Source organism: Myiozetetes cayanensis, unplaced genomic scaffold (assembly GCF_022539395.1).
Source record: "Myiozetetes cayanensis isolate MyiCay16 unplaced genomic scaffold, myiCay2020 scf18, whole genome shotgun sequence".
Lineage (NCBI taxonomy): Eukaryota > Metazoa > Chordata > Aves > Passeriformes > Tyrannidae > Myiozetetes > Myiozetetes cayanensis.
The window spans coordinates 2,733,535-2,749,875 of NW_026087389.1; the positions used below are offsets into that span (position 1 = coordinate 2,733,535).

General features: G+C 45.8%; 1 protein-coding gene across 8 annotated transcripts in view; it reads right to left on the reverse strand.

Annotated features, from left to right (window-relative positions):
- CHL1 (cell adhesion molecule L1 like) overlaps positions 1 to 16,341 on the reverse strand; it is a 128,490-nt gene that overhangs the window by 56,315 nt on the left and 55,834 nt on the right. The window lies entirely within an intron of this gene.

Sequence of the window (16,341 nt, forward strand, 5' to 3'; positions counted from 1 at the left end):
TAATGGTGGGGTTTTTTGCTTTTTTTTTGTTTTGCAATTAAAAGTAGGGATGGTTTAAAATGCAGTATATTTGTAATCATTCCAGTTCATAAATTTTTCTAATGAGAGTTGTGTAAGTTGGAAAGTAATGTAACAGATCTAATGAGAGAAATTTGGTACACTAATGACCTTGTTCGTAAATCTCATCCGTCTTTTATCTTTCATTTGTGCTTAAAAAAAAAGGACACAATCTCATTTAGTTCATTAATAAGGACCAGAACATGAAACATTTGCTTTTCCTCCATAATCCCAGAACTCCTATAGGTAGGTTTCACACATTCCATTATACACCCTTAGGTTCTTCATTACAAGGCAAAAATGTCTTTTAGCTGCTAAAAGGAGACATATCCAGTGCTAATGAGCATTCAAGTGTAATTCACAGAGAAGTAAAAGTCTGCTTTAGATCAGACAGTAGGAAGCAATTGTTCCCTGGGAGGGTGGGCAGGCCCTGGCACAGGATCCCAGAGAAGCTGTGGCTGCCCCATCCCTGGAAGTGTCCCAGGCCAGGTTGGACGGGGCTTGGAGGAACCTGGGCTGGTGGAAGGTGTCCCTGCCCCTGGCAGGGGGTGGCACTGGGTGATCTTTGAAGTTCCTTCCAACCCCAGACATTCTGTGATTCTTTGATTCTACAGATGTGGGTGCACAGAGGATTTCATGCGGTTTCATTCACGGTATCTCAGTGAATTATGAACGACTCTTAGGTGTGTTTTGTACCTGTGCATCCTCGAACTCCTAAGGCTAAGAGACACCAGTCCCAAGAGAATTTAGACCCCAGTTGTCAAGATAACTTAACAAGAGCCATTTTTAAGACAAGTCTAACATGCTGGAGCAAAGGACCAACCCTCAGCCCCCAGTCCTGTGCACACAGTGAGCTCTGACTCCTGCCACCAAGTTCACAGGCAGAGCTGCACGACCATGGCAATGCATTTCCAGACTAAGCCTGGCTCAAACACAGCTCTTGGATCTTTGCACATCCCACCCAGTTAATCCAGGGATTAGAAAAGCAATCCCGGGATCACCGGGAGCAGTTGGCGTTGGGGGCAGGGGGGAGATGGAACCCAGGGATGCTCGTCCTTGCCCAGCACTGCTGGAGCAGGGACAGGGCTGAGCCATAGCCCACACACACAGGGTTTTCTCCTCACTGTTGGTTTGCTGGACCTCTACAAAACACAGGCATAAAGCAGAGATTCCCCTTTTACCCAGCACGCTCCCTCTCGCTTCAGCTCTTGGAATTCAGCAACGGGTTGTGCTGTGGCCCTTCCTCCAGGGTAATTTCTGTTCATGTGGTTCCCCAGCTCATGAAAACTTCCTGGAAGGTAAGGACTGTGAGACTGAAATCCTTGGGTGAAGGTGGAAATTGGCCAAGGAGGGGCAGGCGACAGACACCATAATCACATAAGCCTCATTTGTTTAGAAACGAGGCTAAAAACCAGATGTCTTATAAGTATCTTAGGCAGCGAGTGTTTGCTGATGGAAGGACCTGACTAATCTGCTTAGTGCTGGTTTCACAGAGGGGGATGGTGCAGAAGGGCACCAGAGGGGACAGAGACCCTCTGGCTTTGCTGCCACCCCCAGGCTGTTCCTGAGTGCAAATCAGGCCAAATCAGGCAACACCAGCAGGTTCTGTTCTGTGGCAGTCGGTGTTTCCCGCAGTCTGAGTTCTCCTGGCTCTAACTTGTGACTAATGGACCTTTCCAACCCTCAGCCTGCTAAAAGCTGGGCTGTGTGACAGCCTGGGGGGCCCCCAGGACACGGAGCAGCCCCACCTGATGGCTGCTGTCACCGCAGGACGGGGCTGCCACCCTCCCTCACCTGCTCCTGGCAGACACTCAGCTCCAGATCTGTGTCAGCCACAGCAAAACAGATGCTCTGACAGCAAACCCTCTGGACACAGAATTGCAATTTAGGCTCGTAAAAATCTGACCAGTTTTGCTGCCTGCAGATGGTACATCCATGGCAGTGAAATCCTCCTCTCCCCCATCTGCTGGCAGCTCTGGGGACCGGAGCAGGCAGGTCAGGATGCCAACCAGAGGCAGGAGAGCTGGGATTCCAGGAGGTGTGCAGCCTGCTAAGGTCACAGGCTGAGCAGCAGCAAGTTTCTTTTTATATCAGTGTTACAAAGCATTGTGTAGATTCAGATTAAATTCAAGAAAAAATTAAAAACCAGAAACACAACTCAATTCCTCACCCAAACCCATCAGCTCACACCTTATTTTTTTCTTATTTTTTTTTTTAATAAAGTGACAGAGCAAAGCAGAAACATTCCAAATAAGCAGGATATCCTTTATCCTGTGCTACAGCACGACTTGCCTCTGCAGGCTGCTGTAATTAGTTGGCCTGTCTAGCGCCTCGCTCCTCTTCCCTGGCTGGAATACTAATGCAGGGGCTGACAGCACCAGCATTGGGAAGCAGCCAGCACAGGGGGACTGGTGCTGCTGGACTTTTGAACAGCCAGCAGATACTTCCAGAGGCCACTTGGAAATCTCCCTGCACTGTGTTTTACCTTGGCTGGTTTGTTCTGGGGTGGATTCCCTAAGGTGCAGTCCCAGTGTCAGAGGAATTAACAAGAGGAATTAAGCACCTCCATCTTTGTGGAGGTGTTGGCCTAGAGATAACTATCCAGCAGGATAAGCCTCCTGTTCCTGTGTCATACATATTATTCCTAATGGAGTAGCAGAGGTGTTATCCAGGCTGTCAGTAGGTATTATGGAATGCCAACCCTTTATCCACATCTCCCCCAACGTGCCCCACTGAACCAGTCTCTTCTGCACCCTGCTCTGGACAATGCTGGTCCTCAGAAGATGGACAGGTGAGACTCATCCTCCCAGCAGAGAGCTGTGCCAGACATTAACCTTATTTAAGGTGATTATAGATAGGGCTGCCAAGCTGTAGGTGTTTAGGATGGCTGTAGGTGTTTAGGATGGCTGTAGGTGTTTAGGGTGGCTGTAGGTGTTTAGGGTGGCTGTAGGTGTTTAGGATGGCTGTCACACCCTTGGCTGTCCCACCAAGCCTCAGGCCCACAGCTCAGCTGAAACTGCAGAGATCCTGATTAAATCACCAACCTCCCCTCTCATCTCCAGCACCCAAACAACCCCAAGCCCCTTCCTAAATGAGCCATATCAGACATCCTCCATCAGATGCCCAGACACCCATCCATCCATCCAGACAGCCCATCCATCCCGGCTTCAAACACAGCCGCATTACCAAACTCCAGACAGCACAATCTTTCCCTCCTGTGATGATTAAACTCCAACCCAAAAGTTCTCATCTTGTGCCAGCTCCTAGCAAACAAACAATTTAGTTTCTTAAGTAATCTGGAGACAGAAATGAGGGAGCTGTGCAGGCATTTGGCAGCTGTGGGCAGGTTTCGGTCTCGCTGGTGCCAAAGCACAGCTCTGTCCTTGGGGGTGGGTAAGTGCCAGAGAGCACCTTGCAAAATCCTGCCTTGGTTAAAACACCAGCCCTGCTCTGAGGCAACGCTGGGTCAGGCCCAGAGCTCCTGCTTTTCATGGAATCACTGCATGGTTTAGGTTGGAAGGGACCGTAAAGCCCATCTTGTCCCACCCCTGCCATGGGCAGGGACACCTTCCACTAGCCCAGGTGTCTCCAAGGCCCATCCAACCTGGCCTTGGACACCTTGAGGATGTGGGGCATCCACAGGTTCTGTGAGCAGCCTGTTCCAGTGCCTCAGCATCCTCACAGGGAAGAACATCCTCCCAATATCCAATCCAACCCTGCCCCCTGTCAGTGTGAAGCCATTCCCCCTTGTCCCATCAGGACATGCCCTTGGGAAAAGTCCCTCTCCAGCCTTCTTGTGACCCCCTTCAGGTACTGCAAGGCTATGAGGTCTCTCCAAAGCCTTCTCTTCCCTTTTTTTCCAGGAATTCCACCTCCTCCTTTGTTCTCACAAGGAGCTGGCTGCAGCATCCCTTGGACCAGGGAGAGGGCCACCAGATTGCCAAAGAAAACCTTTCATCTACCAAATGAATGAACATGTATTGATGCAACAAATGTTACATTCACAACCCCTCCTCTTCCTTTTGCTCCCCCCTCCCCTCCTCTCTCCATTTCTATCCTTCTATTTGCTTTTCTCTGCCTCAGGCTTAAGGCAAGTAATTTGAATTCACTGCAAATACTTATCTGTAGTTCCTTACCTGCAATTCATTATTTACTGTGCTGTTCAGTTAATAGTAAATACTGATTGCTCTAAGGACAGCTCATTTGTTTGTTTAATGAGCTGCCTTTAACTTACACTGAGCAAATCTTTCAAAATATCAGTTTTTCCAAGGAACAATGCAGTTCCAGATTCTTTTATTATACCCCCTTGCTTCCAGAAGGATGTAATAAAAATACTGGACAACCAAACAAGAAAAAAAAATTAAATTTCCATTTATCTCATCAACCTAGTGAAAAATTTTCCCTACGTGTAATTACTACATTAAAATTGCTCATAAATAGCAGCAGGATGACAGCCAAAATTCCCAGATTACTGGTCTACTGCTTCCAAGAGAAATTATATTGCACTACTAAATATGGCATCTACCTCAGCTGTTTGGTTCCCTCTTCAAATATGTGAGGTTTGGTCCTTATTTAAGTCCTGTACAGCACAAATATTCAGGAAAGTACTGGATTCCCACACCTTAACACTGGGACATCTCTGGGCTAAGTTCCTCATTAGTGACTTGTATGTGACAGGATTTTTAAATAAAAAGCCATTTGTAATTAGAAATGACAACCTTCTGTATGCTCACAGTTCTAGAAAAACAGAAAAACACTGGGGGAAAAATAACTGCTTTCTGGTATAAGAAATAAAAATTTGGTTGTTTAATGATACCACGTGGAACCATAAAGGTTGGAAAAGACAAATTCAGTGAGTATAAAATACAGGAGTTTAATTAAGTCCTCTCACTTTCAAAATTATAATCACATGGTTGGGGTTCAGCTTGTAGAGCACCAGTGCTCCAGAAGTGTTATCTCCATCCCTGCACAGGGTCAGCCTGGACCTGGAGGCTCCAACCCACAAACCCCTTCATCCCTATCACCTTTGAAGATTCAGCTCCCAGAACAGGTTCCCTGGGATACAGGCAGAGCCCCAGGGAGCACATGGAATCAATCACCTCTGTGCTCTTCCATGCCACAGGTAGGAGTGGCTCCCTACTTCACTAATCAGCCGGGAAAGGTTGAGATTTACACCAGTGAAACCCAAAATTTAGTGCTCCAGCAACAGGATTTGTGCAGCTCAAAACCTTTTCTTTTCCCCCCTGTATCCCCCCTGAAGAGTCACTCAAGTGCTTGGGAAAAAAAGATGAGAGGGAATATTCATAAGGCCCCAGAGTTCCACTTCAGGTGTCAGTGTTACACACAGCTTTTCCCCTAAAAGCTTTTTGACATCCCAGTGCTAGTAGCAGGGAGAAGATAACCTTCACTCGACTCTACCCCAGTCACCTATTTTGGGATGTTGTCAGTTCTCAAAAAAGCAGCCCATGATGCAAATGCTGGAAGTGATTAAGATAATCATCCAAATGAGAATGCTGTTCTTCCTTCCGTAGCAAAATATTTCCAAATAGACAGTAGCACAGAGCCTGGAGTGGGGATATTTTTTGTAGATGCAATTCCACTCTCAGGAGGTTTAGTGAGAAAAGTCTATGTATTATTTATCCTGCCAAGGACTTCATAAACCTTCTTGGACAGCACATCTAAAGTAAAAGTTCTCAGTGTAGTTAAACAACTTCAGAATTATTTCACGAAATTTATGTGTTTCAGATATGATTGCAACTATTATTCCTTCCCAATTTTGTAATCCATCAGTCTTTCCGTCCCCCAGACCACAAAACCACTCTAAAAATGTGATGGAATGAATGTAATTAATAAAGAAATATGTACAACAGGCCGTGAAATGTAGCACAAGCAGCAGTAAAACATTCACTTCAATAAACAGTGTATTAGAATTAATTTCCCTGGGACAAGGTTACAAGAAATAAATAAGGAATCTGGGAGCCCAGCTTGTCAGGTTTAAAAGCCAGCTAGAAATGGTTAAGGATTTCTCCTGGTCATCACTCAGCCCATGTAATGGCACAGCACCTGATTCACTCAGTTTGTTTCATACATCTGGTAGCTGACACTCTGTGCTACCAAATCACAGAGTACAAGGACCACATTTCTTAAAGCTCTGCATGGTTTTTACACTCATACAATGATGGAGAAGTGAAGGAATGGAGTTTGTAAGCAGTACAGATTATCTACTGGTACCAGCCAATGTGTGCCTTCTACTTAGGATCTAGAGGGGCTTGCTGCCCAAGAACGTAAGGTCTTCAGCTTTTCCTGAAAATATAAATAAATGGATTTGCTACTGTCATGTCACCAATATGATTCCTTCCAATTAGATTATCTGAATCATTTTTCCCCCTTCTTTTTTTGCTTACACCTTCCAACAGGCTCCATCAGACGGCTCCTTTCAAGTCAGTAAGAGTCTGCATTTTGGGTTTGGTTTTTAAAAACTCCCCAGTTCTGTATTTGCTTCCTGTGAAAATCTGCACGAGCAACTTTAAGACCTGGAACATTTGACAAAACCACTGACTTAATACAAGCTGCACAACTGCTGAAAAGCAAAGTTCACTTTTGCAGCTGTGGAGATTCAGAGCAGAAACCTACTCAGAAAGTCACAGCCCTGCAGAGAGGATGAGGAGAGCCAGCTTTGCCAGCGGATCATCAGATCCACCCTGCTGGAACCTCAGGATGCCTCTGAGCAGCACTTGTAATAAAGGCTCACCAGAAAATCCAGCCTGGAAATCAATACCTGGTTTAGCCTCTTCATAACCAGTGAAATAAACCCTCGCTGTGGATGGCACTTGCTGCTGATGAAAACCTCATTATATTTTAGTTGTGACATTATCGACATGGCACTTACAAGTAAATTGAGATAACCATTGCTGTGGTTATTTGTGCCATTAGGACACACAAACCTGAGTGCCCTGCAGCCAAATCCCACCATTAGGGATGTTCTGAAATCTGTGAGTAAATACAAACATCTGTATTGATTTCAAGAGAAGAACAGAGATTAAGCAGGACACCAGGTGACCCCAAAGTGGCTCTGGCTCAGCCCTTCAGATGGGAGACAGGCATGGATAAGCATCAGAGGGAGTGCAGGAGAATCCTCTCCTGGTACAGACACCCTCTCATCTCCTTCTGCTTGGGGACTTTCTGAGCCAGATGCTGCAGCCAACCTCTAGTCTGTAATAGCTACCAACGGGCCTCTCTTCCATGAGTTTAAGTACTTCTTTCTTTTTACCTAATGGATCAAATATTTGTCCTCCATCAACTGAATTAAGGAGTCCCTCAATATGTATTAATATATAAGTGTTAAATTTACTGCTTAATAATCTGACTGGCTCTTCCCAGCTCTCTGCAAGTCCTCCCCTTGGGATCAGTTCTGATTGTGCAATCCTTATCTTTACATTCATCTTCTATCCTTCTTCCAGTTCTACTGGGGCAGCAATCTCTCTTTCAGGGGAAAATGGGGATTTAATATAGTGTATTTGAGGTGCATATACCACATCCTGCAGCATAAATTGCTGATGTAAACGTTTTGCAGACTCCTGAGAAATCTACACGTATTTAATTAGCAAGGTTTTGAGGCATTTGAAGTGGAATTAAAAATACCATGTTGAAATTTTAGACTACGTTCCTTCATTGCACCGTGAAGTGTACTTTGCATGATTCTTGTCCAAGTCACCACAAAATAAGGTTTATATATGCACATTTACAGATGTAAGAGCGGGCCTAATCCCCCCACGTGTGTCTGTTTTATCTCCTTCACTCAAAGGTATGGCCATGCATTCATTCATTTTCAGTTAACCAATGAAACCAGAGGGATTATTCCAGCACAAGGAGATAACGCTGTAGCAGAGGAATGTCGTGACCTACAAACACACAGTGACCATCACTGGCAACAACCCAGCACAGATTTCAGCTTTGCAGATCCACCTGAAAGCACAGCAGCCTGTTAAAAATGCAGCTGCTGTCTGAGGCTTTTGCCATTCTGTATTTCCTCGAGATACTACACCTCCTACGCAAGCTTGCCACGTTTCTGGCTGAAACCAGCTTTATATTAATTGAAATTTTCCAACAGCCATTAGCATTTCAGCTCATAGGTCAAGCATGAAGCGCAAACCAAAGGACAGCAGCAAGTGGGGTTGGATGAGAGGGGATGAGGACGTGTCAGGCAGGCACAAAGGGAAGGAAAGCAGGTTGCAGTTTGTGTTCAGATGAGGCTGTCAATGACAGCTCTGCTACGGAGGAGATGCAAATTCTCCTCAATTTCGGAGTGGGTTTGCAGCAGAGGCGCTCGTCTCTTTTGTGCACTCATTCTCCCTCTTTCAAAACACAGAATAATAGGAAAATCATGAGCTTCCTCACGTTAACACAAACATGAGTTACAGTGAAGCAGCAGCTCCTCGGAGCAGCCCTGCCTCACCTTGAAGCTGCAACCCAGAGCTCGCCACAGTTTGAGCCATTCCAGCTCCATCCCTGGGCAGACACAAAGCCGGGCAGAGCCCTCTTGACTTGGAAATGAGGGCAGGGATCTGCCAGGCACAGCTCCTCGCAGGCCTGCAGGCTGATGGGGTTGTTCAGTCAGCAGAAAGATCAGGAGAAACAGCACGAAACGCGCTCCGAGCGCACAGCCCGGGGCTCCTCGGGAATCTGGCACGGGAGGAATCCTGCACTCCCTCAGGTAGGAAAGGAGGGGTGGGGAGGGAAATCACACACCCAGCCCCTAATGGGCTGCATTGCAGAGTGCAGGGTGCTCGTGGTGCAGGAGCAATCCCTGTGCCAGGAAAACCACCCCACAATCACAGAAACCACTGCAGGGCAGCGAGGGCTCCTCTTGGTGTGAGCGACTCTCGCAGCGTGGGCTGCTGTTTAATGCAGAGCTCCCTGTGCTACAAACGAGGTGACAGCATGAACAGAGGGGGAAAGGGTATTTAACTGCAAATGAATCACCCCTATAAACAGCAGAAAACAGCTATTATTCCCACCTGATCCACTAAGGATCATCTGTTCCTGCTGCGCCACAGACAGGTGAGCTCATCCACAGCGTACGACACTGGCAACGCTGTCAAACATCAAGAATCCTAAACCTGAGCTCACTCCTTCATCTGTGCCATGCAGCATGAACACTCACAGTGCTTCTCTGCCTCATGGGCTCAGGGGACGCTCAGTGCATTCCCAAGACCCTGAGTGAAAAATCCTGGCAAGCTTCACCCATAAAATCTTAACCCCCTCAATAAAAACCCCAACAACAAAATGGAGGCAGATCTCCACTGTCAGTTTAACCTGTGTATCTCAGCACAATGGCACTACAAGGCAGTGAAAGTCATTGGGACACTGTGTGTTTCTAATTTAAATTGCAGCCAGTGACTCGTGACCACGGAGAGATTCACAGCAAGCAGTCTGTGTACTCTCTGCCTTCCTCTCTGATTTTTCCTCCTTCAGTGCAATAAGAGAGATTAGCTCTTTCAGCTCTGTGGAGGATCTCCCTGTGCTTGCTTTTCCCAATAAGTCAAGGCCATTAAGCTTCCAACATTTTCCACGTTACCAGAGATACAAAGGATTACTTTAAAAAAAAAAAAAAAAAAAAAAAGGTAAAAATTAAGTGAAATGCAGTGATTTAACTACAGACACTGAATGAAAGCATTTCAGGGCACAAGTTAAACACCATCCACATCACTCTGAAACCCTGACATGCCTGGATGGGAAGCACCTCTTCTCAGAATGGGAATCTTGGTTTTATTCTACAGGAGGATCCACACTTATGAGTGTGATTTGCAGTCTACCAAGGAAGTACCACTTCAGAAATTGCTTTAAGGCAACAACAGTAGGATTTGGCCCAGTTTGCACATTAGGAAGTCTAAGCACCAGAGCAAACAGGACAGCCTTAGAGACACATGGATATTTCATCCTTATCCTGCATTTCTCACTTCTCTTATGTTTACCTGGCATCTACAATAATTTCCTTTTTCCTTGAAGAACTTCACAGCTAAATAAAAGCCTCAATAAGATTAAAGAAAAACATACATTCAGAAGCCCAGCCCACACAGGTGAGACAATCCTGTTTCACCTGTATTTTTTAGGAACCTTTACAATCCCAGCCCAGGCTCAAGAGCAGCTGATGGGACAAGTTTTTGTCAGGATCTCCAGGGAGAAAAGAGTTCATAATCATCCTGGAAGTGCCTGAGACATTCCTCCAAGCAGCATAATGCTGCAGTTTGTCTAGTCATCATTTTGCTCCAATAGCTCCTGTTAATGAAAACGTTTTGTGCCCAGGCTTTCAGGGGAGTTGTTGATAAGGGGAGGATTATTTCCGAGCACAGCAGCAGTTTTCTGCACTCACTCAGGTAGTTTTACCATTGTGGGAGAAAAGCATCATTCAAAATGCTCCAAATCCCAGTGATTTTCTTGCTGCAACAGTTGCTTCTCTCCATTAATGCCTTTTTTCAGGGCACTGAATCAAAACATCCATCAGCTGCACTGAAGACAGCTGACAATATATTGGATATATCTACTGTAGCTGTGAAGGAAAGGGAAAAGGCTTTCTAATTCTGTTTTTCTCTCTTCTGGATCCACATTCATCATCCCTTTCACTACCAGCAAGATGCAGAAAGGCAGTTGTCAGGGACTGCATTATTTTCAGGTGATCACAGGAGAGATTTCCTCACACAGATCACAGACACACATGGTGTATTTTATATTTTAAGGCACAGTTGATCTTCAGGAATACAACTGAACTCCATGTGGCTGAACACAGAACAATGAGGAAGCAACACATGCAGCAAAACACACTACCCAAAAAGCCTGGAAAAACACACCTATTTCCTAAGGACCTGGAGAAAAATGTTTTGAAGGAAATTGGGCAAATCAAAGTCCATTCCCTGAGCTAGTGAGGGGTTGGTAAAGTATCTCCTGAGCCAGACAAGAAGGTTTAGAAACAATTCAGAGGCAGTGCCCACTAACTACCCCAGGGTAATTTAGATCATCACTTTTCCTTTCTCTTTACTTTTGGTGTTTTCTTTCCATGGCAACAGCAAAACACAGTCACCTAAATCCCACCACCAAATATTGTCCTTATTTCAAAGCTGGAGCTGCTGCTGGTTCCCTGTGAGGGACTTTATGAACACTGAACACAAACCCACCATTATCTTCCCAGCTTTGCCAAAAACCCCAACTCCACCTTGCTAGAAACTAAAGTAAATAAAATGAAAGTCAAAGTACAGCGACCGTGCATCAGGAGTGGAAAATTCTGCTTGAATTATTAAAATCTGCTCAAGTTGAGTAAAACTGTCAGGAGAATCTTCATGTTGAATGTCAAACAGGCAGAATCACGGCCTTCATTGCCCATTCTGTCCTTAACACCATGTTCTTCAGAGCAGGAGTGACTTTTTTGTCTGCAGAAGTGTCACACTAATCAACTACATGCACGTTGGGATAACGTGCTCTCCGTGCCACACACATGAAAACTGTATCATAGACCTTGGGCAGAGCTTCTATAACATCACATGTGTTGCTCTACCCTTTTCTTAAAATAAAAAACCCAAACAAATAAACTTGTAAATACTGTTGGCCTTACTGTTTTTATCGCTAAATACTGTTGGTCATATTGGTTTTTATCTCATTTTTTTTGATGTTATGTGGATAAATCCACTTTATTGCCCTCTAATCATTATCTGACATTATGCACCTTAGAAAGACTAACCAGAAAGTGGCTGAGAAAACCTAAAAATACTCCAGAGAGGAGTCAGTTATGAAAAAGGCAAGAACTGCACTATGTCTTTCATACACTTGACTCTCAGATATCTCTGATTTGGTGTCTGCTTCTTCATGCTCTCCTGGAAAAGGTCCCCAGAGCATGGGAAAGAGGAGCTGCATGGCTTCATTCCTTATGGATCTGAGCCCTTCAAACAGCTCTCCACAACACACACACATGAATGGACACCCCACGCTCTTCTTTCTTGTCCAACCCAACCTGGTGTGTCCATTGGAGCAAACAAACAACATAATTTACCACAGAGCTAAACTGCATCTGGAAGCCTGATGGCAGCTCTTGGGTGCTCCCTGAAAAACATGCTTGTATTATTATAAATAACATTCCATGTTAAATGAATAACACCAATCCTTTCGAGGTCCAGGTCAGAGGGTGGCAGATCAAGAAGCAAAGGGAATCTGACAAGAGCCTGAAAATAAATGCAGAGAACTGTCTACAGTTCTGCCAGGGCAGCTCCCAGGCACGGGGGCAGCAGGCAACTCTGCTGCAGTGGAGAGCCACAAACTCACCTGTAATTTAGCCAGTGAACACTGGAAAGGAACTCATCCTGTCCCTACCTAACTCTGGTTTATTCTATGTGGCAGATAAACCAGACCTTGTAACCCTAAAACACAGGCAACAGCAGGTGGCAGGTGATGTATTGGCTTTCTTGACACTCTCTGATTTGCAACCCCATAGAACTCCCAGATCTTGAAGCATCCTGAGTTTTAAACAGGCAGAGGAGGAGCTGATGGCTCCTGAAGACATGGCAATGCAGAAATGAAACCACTGCTGCAATTACAGCACATGCCCTTTGAGCTTTTCCCTCCACTCTCCTTTTCCTCCCTTTATTGAGCTGCAGTTATTTAAAGGACACATCTCTGTTTAAGCAGCTGCTGCCACAACTAGTTGGCCCAAGCAGCACTTTTAATTAAATATTTGCTGCTGTGAGAGTTTTCTCTCCCCTCCCTGCCATCCTTGTGGACAACATTTGCTCTTGCAAAGATAACAGGTCTGCTGAGCAGCTTCCTCCTTTGCCTGCCAGGCCTCCTGCACTCCAACCCCTGCACGGGTGTGAAATTCCCACAAAAATTAATTTTATGATAGGCATCGTGACATTTGCTATCAAGGACAACCATCAACAATAAGGAAAAGAAGTAAAGCTTGCTGGGATTTAATAATGATTATTAAATGATGTCATTTGCATAATTAGGCTTTAGTAATAACTATGGCGTATCTCTTATGGCATGGTAAATTGGCAGAGCACTCCATAAAGAGATTTTGGGGTTTTTTTTTCCTTCTCTTCCTACCAATAACTGAAGAGTAGATCAGGTAAATGATATGACAACACATACCAAGCAGGTTTGCATAGAGGATGGAAACTGAGATGAGTATCACAATGTGAATAAGAGAATTCTTGGGAAATATGTATTTCAAAGAGGTTTCTTACAGATTCCTTTCTCTGAGAGTTTCTTCCTAGTCAGCAGCCAGGTATAACAATGCCTCTGGGATGCTTTATGGTATTTCCCAACCAGGATCAGCAAGACATCAGGTTTGCTCTACCATACCTGTTCACAAAATTGTTCACTCTGTTCCTCCCAGCAGATAATCCTGGGAAAGGCATTAAAGGCAACTGTGTTGAACAAATACCAGTAAAGGCTTGACTTGCTTGAGGAAAAGCTCCTTTCCAACAGACATCTCACAAAACAAATGTGTTTCTTGACTCATCTTTACCTGGGCTAGGTGTGACTGAGATTCTCAGCTATTCCCAGCCCTCTTCATCACACTCAGTTTGACACTGGAAGTGGAAAAGGTAAAGAGAAACAAAAAATTCATGTTTTGTTTTTAGCCAAGACATTTCAATCACTGGGACAGACACTTGTGGTCTCTCTCTGTGCAGAAATGAGAAAGCAGCAAGGGATGAGAATTCCCTGTGAGGGTGGGCAGGCCCTGGCACAGGTTGCCCAGAGAAGCTGTGGCTGCCCCATCCCTGGAAGTGTCCAAGGCAAGGTTGGACAGGGCTTGGAGCAACCTGGGCTGGTGGAAGGTGTCCCTGCCCATGGCAGGGGTTGGAATGAGATGATCTTTAAGGTCCTTTCCAAATCAAACCATTCTGGGATTCTGTGAGGCTGAAGGGGTGAAGGGCTGTGAAGCAGCACAAAGGACCAAAGAATTTGGAGTGTGAAATGGAGATGGAGAGAGAAAAACGTCAGGAAAAAAAAGAGGCAGCATGACAAGTACATGAGGAAAATTAGAGCAGACACCAAACAAGGCTGGTACAGCTACATGGGGCCTTGGAGCAGCTGCTGTTGGATGTGGATGAGGAGGGAACAGAGCCTGGGAGAGGGATGTCAAAATCACAGGGAATGCAGATGAGAGAGGGACCAGTGCTGTGCAGAGACAGGCAGTGCAGGGAGCTGGGAGAACTTGTGAGGCTGGAACAGTAACTCACTGGGGAAGAAATGAAAGAGAGTCTGGTCTCAAAGCCCCGAGCAGGGAACTGGAGACCCTGCAATGGCAACGACAGCCCGTGGGGATCAGAGAGCACAGCACTGAAACCTCCACTCGACGGAGGATTTCAAACCTGCCTGGATTCCCCAGGCTGGGAGACACAGTGGGAATTTATTTCAAAAGGAAAGACTAGAATCACCAAGAAAATGTGGGGGTTTTTATATATAAATCAAATAGTTTAAGACAGACAAGTCTGTACGAGCTATTCTGTCACATCAATACACCAGCATTAGAGGACTCAGCCCTCACTCTAATCTACACCAGGCTGTATCCTTTGAGGTCAGGATAGATGCTCCTGACTGATAGAAGCTTCAATGGCAGAAAAAACCCAAATAAAAATATGAGCCTCTGTTTCAATGGGAAACATGTCAAATTCCACTCAAGCACCAGAACACCTCCTGTCTTTCCAGTTAACAAGCAACTGGTGAAGCAAAGCAGGGCTGAGGCCACTCTCCGTTACCTGTCTCAGGAAAACCTTTCTTGGAGGGGATTTATGAATCTGATTTATACAGTTTATAAACCAAGTAACTGCAATTCAGTTTTTTTCCTGAGAGGAACAGAAAAGATCAGTGTCCCAAGTTCCTGTGCTTTCCTCAGGTCCATTCACCAATGAACTGAGGTCATTGTGACTCTCCTGACAGCCAAGCAGGTAAATCTGAACTGACAACACACACATGTCCTTCAAATCAGTGGAGAAATCAGAGAGAGCCTGAGAGATGTTAATAAAGTACCTCACCACCCTCCCAGGGAACCCTCATCCCTTGCTGCTTTCTCATTTCTGCACAGAGGGTGGCCACGAGTGCCCATCCCAGCAGTCGAAACATCTTGGCTCAAAAAAAAATTCTCATTTTTTGTTTCTCTTTACCTTTTCTACCTCCAGTGCCAAACTGAGGTAGTGAACAGCTCTGGGGGGTTTTCTCCCACTGAGTTGGTTCTGCTGTTCCCAGCATGGGAACAGGTGAGAATCTCAGTCACACCTCACTCTGAGGTTTCACCTTCAGCAGCTGCTAATCCAGGTACACACCAGGTTTCTGTTCCCTACTTTTTTTCTGCTTTTCTCTTGTAACAGCATTTCTGATTTTGCAACTTTGGGTTTATTAGAGTGAAAGTTGTTTTCATCCTCAGCTTGGCTAATGTTTAAAAGGGCTCACACAAGCTTGCTGGGCACAAGGAATAACGCTTTCACACTCAAAGAAATCTGTGTTTCCAACAAATACTTTAAGCCTCTATAATCCAGGACAAGTTTGGGCATCCCAGGCGTCTGGGAGTGGCTCTCACTCGCTGCAAAATCAGCTCCAGGGATTCTACCAGAAAGCTGCAGGCCAGGAGGAAACATCCAGGAGCTGGTTCTTGTCTAGCACCACTTCTCCCTATCCAAAAGGACCACCCAGGACTCCAAAAAAACATCCAGACAGGTGCAAAGTGTGGCTCATCTGCTTTTAGACCTGGTGGAAAAGCATTGACAGGGGCTGCCCAGGGAGGTTTGGAGTCCCCAGCCCTGGAGGTGTCCAAGGAAGGCTTGGCCATGGCACTCAGTGCTCTGAGCTGGGGGACAAGGTGGGGATGGGGCACAGGAGGGATCCTTTCCAACCCTAATGATCCTGGGATTGTGTGAGTGCTGTATAGATGGGACTGGTGTTGCAGAGCCTGTCCCAGTGCAGAGCAGGCTGAGCCAGACCCTACACCTGCTTAATGTGACAGGTCAGAAAGTGACCCCTGTCCCCCAAAATATTCATCTCCAGCACACACCTGCACTCTGGGCCTAACCAGTGTCATGGGAAACCCTCTGAGCAGCAATTTAGCCATGAACTGTCAGGAGGCAGCTTCAGGTTCCCTCAGAAATCTGACAGTAGCTTTGCTCCAGGCTTTGCAGGGATCAAGGGTTGAAGTGTCACCTGCAGGGAGGGATGACACCAACCTGATCCCAAATCCTCTCCAGCTTCCCTGCAGGTGACAGAGGTACCCGTGGGTGCCAGGATCCCACGTTTTACCCG